Source organism: Leptonychotes weddellii, unplaced genomic scaffold (assembly GCF_054177405.1).
Source record: "Leptonychotes weddellii isolate Sample4059 unplaced genomic scaffold, ASM5417740v2 HiC_scaffold_9923, whole genome shotgun sequence".
NCBI lineage: Eukaryota > Metazoa > Chordata > Mammalia > Carnivora > Phocidae > Leptonychotes > Leptonychotes weddellii.
This window is the reverse complement of record NW_028071616.1, coordinates 2,013-6,258: the sequence shown is the minus strand read 5'-3', so window position 1 is coordinate 6,258 and position 4,246 is coordinate 2,013. Positions and strand designations below refer to the sequence as shown.

The 4,246-nt window shown below is 38.7% G+C and overlaps 1 pseudogene; it reads left to right on the top strand.

Moving 5' to 3' along the window:
- The first annotated feature begins 284 nt into the window (after positions 1-284).
- Positions 285-933, top strand: LOC102729605 (small ribosomal subunit protein eS7 pseudogene; annotated as a pseudogene).
- The last annotated feature ends 3,313 nt before the right edge of the window (positions 934-4,246 follow it).

The window sequence follows — 4,246 nt, the reverse complement described above, 5'->3', positions numbered from 1 at the left end:
ATCGAAGGGTCACAGCAACGAGATCAATAACAATATAAACAGCTCCCCAGTGAGTTTTATATAACTATATGGTATAATTCAGTCTTTAAAATTGTACTATCGGGTGGCCCAGTCAGTTAAGCGGACAACTTCATTTCAGCTCGAGTTGTAAACTCAGGGTCGTGAGTTCAAGCCGTGCATTGGGCAACCATGCTCTATGCTAGGCATGGAACCTACTTTAAAAGAAAAAAAATACACACACACACACACACACACACACACACACACACACGATCTCAGGGGATTTAAAGAGCTCTCAAGAGACTCAGGCCTCTTCCTAGGCCAGTGCTCTCACCAAGGAGAAGGCCATGTTCAGTTCAAGCACAAAGACAGTGAAGCCCAATGGCAAGAAGCCGGATGAGCTTTAATCCGGCATCTCCCAGGCTCTCCTTGAGCTGGAGATGAACTCAGACCTCAAAGCCCAGCTATGGGTGCTGAATATAACAGCAACCAAGGAAACTGAAGTGGGTGGTGGTCAGAGAGCTATTATCATCTTTGTTCCTATTTCTCAACTGAAATTTTTCCAGGAAATCCAAGTCTGGCTAGTCCAAGAATTGGAGAAAAAGTTGAGTGGGAAGCCCATTGTCTTTACAGCTCTGAGGAGAATTCTACCTAAGCCAACTCGAAAAAGCCATACAAAAAATAAGTAAAAGTGCCCCAGGAGCCACACTTTGACAACCCATTGAATGACACAATCCTGGAGGACTTGGTTTTCCCAAGCAAAATTGTGGGCAAGAGAATCCACGTGAAACTGGATGGCAGCTGACTCATAAAAGTTCACTTGGGTAAAGCATAGCAGAACAACATGGAGCATAAGGATGAAACTTCTCTGGTGCCCATAAGAAGCTCACAGGCAAGGATGCCAACTTTGAGTTCCCAGAGTTTCAGCTGTAAACAAAAATGATTAAATAAAACATTCATGGCGTGCCTGGGTGGCTCAGTCATTAAGCGTCTGCCTTCAGCTCAGGTCATGATCCCAGGATCCTGGGATCGAGCCCCAGGTCAGGCTCCCTGCTCTGGGGGAAGACTGCTTCTCCCTCTCCCACTCCCCCTGCTTGTGTCCCCTCTCTGGCTGTCTCTCTCTCTCTGTCAAATAAATAAAATCTTAAATAAATAAATAAATAAATAAATAAACATTCACAGTAAAAAATAAATAAATAAAATTGTAATATTTTGGGTGTGGAGAATAGGAAGAGGTTGGTAAAAAGATACGAACTTTCAGTTAGAAGGTGAATGAGGTCTGAGGATCTAACATATAACATGGTGACTATAGTTGATAATAGTGTATTGTATAAGTGAAATTAAGAGAGTACAAATTAAATATTCTCACAAAAAAGATAAGTACGTGAGGTGACAAATGTGTTATTTAACTCCATATGGGGGGAATGCTTTCACAATGCATACAAATATTAATTCATCATGTTGTATACTTTAAACATCTTAAACAATTTTGTCAACTGTACCTCAATAAAGCTGAAAATAAAATAAAACTATAATATCTCTTATTCAAGTCTTTTAAAATTACTATTTGAATGGAATGTCACTGAGTCATAGAATACCTACCTTTCCAAATCCATGTTATAATGTGGGACAAATTATTTGGCTGCTCTGAACCTCAGTTGCCTCATTATTAGCAGAGGGCTATTGCAATCTGCTGTGTCCCTTGGATAGTTATATTAAAAGAAATAATATGTGAGAGCACTCTGAATACTACAAATGTAAGCTATTATTAGATTTGAAAAAAAAAGGAAAGCATTTTTTTGTCATTCACTATTTTTACATATTGTCCTCCTACAGAATTCTTACAATAGTCTCCAGTTGTTGACAAATATTTCTATCACAGTCACGAAATCCTAATAAATTTCAGGGGTAAGAAAGCACTTTGAAAATCATCTAAACCAATGTATTCAAAATTGTAAAAAAAAAAAAAAAAACGATGTAGAAAATAGTCCATGTTTTCAATAAATCTGAGAAACACCGGATTAACCAACATAAATTATTTCTGTATTACAGAACTTCTGGAGGCCTTAAGTATGTTAGTATACACTGAGTAACTCTAATGGGGGAAAGCAATACATAACATTTCCCAAACCTGTGTGACCACGGAGACTTTTCCTCACAAAGCCTATTGACATTCCTGGAACACAGTTCTGAGAACTATGAAGTTAGGGAGCCTGCCCAAAATCACACAGCTATACTTTCATTATATCAATAAACAATAAAATTATATCAATTTTACAATGCAAAATCAGTTGACATTTTCATTTTCTTTAAATCAGGCTAATTTTGGCTTGTTAAAATACTGATACTTACAAAGATTTTATTTTTTGCTGCCACCATTATCCTAGCACCATCAGTAGACCATGAACAGCATTTCACGATCACTTCCATATCCTCTTGAGGCTCCTCTGAATTTAGGAAGAACTGCTTCACATTAATGCTTTTCCTCTCGTTTGCTGATTTCACATCCCAAAGCTTCAGATTGAAAAATTAAAAAAATGTTTGTTTTAATCTCAAATCACACCTCTAGAATTCCACCTGGATTAAATGCAAATATTCACTTTTTCTAATGAACTGTTTTCACTTATGCATGACTTTAAAAATTAAGTACTCCAGCTTCATTCAGCACCTTCCTAAAAAGAAAAAAAAAAACTAGAAGCACTGCCTGAAATGCAAAATGCAGAATGTGAAACTAAATAAAATGTTAAAAACTCCTTGCATGGTGTGGAGTATGCTAAAGATTAAGTGTTGACAGTAAGATGAGACTAGAAGAAAGGTGAGAAGGCTCACAACTTGCATCTGCTGCCCTCTGCCGTGCCAGGCATGAAGTTCCCATCTACTATATGCACAGCCCGGACAACACACAGGGCCCAGGCTAAGCCGAGTTAAACACAGCAGAGCATCCAGGGACATAAGGAAGTCTCTGAAAATAGAAAACAAAGAATATACTGAAAGGAAGCAAGACACCTTGTGTGTTTGGTGGGGCCAGACAGAGCTCTAAAACAACTGGATCCTGAGGAATGGGATACAAAAGACTCTCAACCTCACTTACTAGGAGAGCCACCCGAACAGCACAAAAGAAACAGGCCTTCAAGAAGACCCATCTTCACTCCCCTGGGCCTTGAGCAGCATCCCAGCTTCAAAGAGTGATAATGGCTGCCATGCCCAGACCAAGGGTTGGCCAACGACATGGACAAAAAAAAAAAAGAAAAGAAAGAAAAAGAAAGAAAGAAAGAAAAGGAAAGGAAAAAAAAAAGCTGCTTCTTAGGTTTTAACTCAGCTTCCAAAGCACAGTTCCAACATAAAACCAGATTTCTGACCAGGCACATTTTTTTTTTTTTAAAGATTTTATTTATTTGACAGAGACATAGCGAGAGCAGGAACACAAGCAGGGGGAGTGGGAGAGGAAGAAGCAGGCTTCCCATAGAGCAGGAAGCCCGATGTGGGACTCGATCCCAGGACCCTGGGATCATGACCTGAGCCGAAGGCAGATGCTTAACAACTGAGCCACCCAGGCGCCCGACCAGGCAAATTTTTAAATCTCTCTCAAGTTTAGAGACATATTATATACACTAAGGAATACAGCCAATACCAAAACCTTTCCCCTTGCAACAAAACTGGATGAAGCAAGAGATATCAGATACTAAAACAGCCTTTCTTGATACTTAAAGAGAGAGGGAAAAAACCCTACATATAAATGCCAGAAGCTTCAGTCACATCAACTAAACATGAGAAATCATACTGTTTCTCTCTTAATATAAAAAACAAAGAAACCACTGTCTAGATTTAAGAAAGAAAAAAAAAAAACAAAAAACTAACACAACCCAATTTCATTACATCTGTCTAAACTACATTTCTGCATCTGGACCTGACTTCAGCTCCTATCCAACAAGTGATGAAATTCCATGTATCAAGGGACCAAGTAAATACAACATTTGATTTTGAGTAAGTCACTACACTGTATCAAGGCCCATGGGCACCCTGGCCCTTGTGTGTTTAAATGGCAATTTTTAAATAAAACTCACATTTTGAAATGGTTTATCAACAGGGCCTGAAAAACATGCTGATCAACATGATACCCTGCAAAATGCTTAGAAGATTACAGAGCCATTTGGGGCAGGAAATAATTTTACAGTTCTTCATCCTCTCAGAAGGCAAAAGCTTTAGAAGACTTTGACCTTGAAATGCTGTTATCCAACCTCATTTT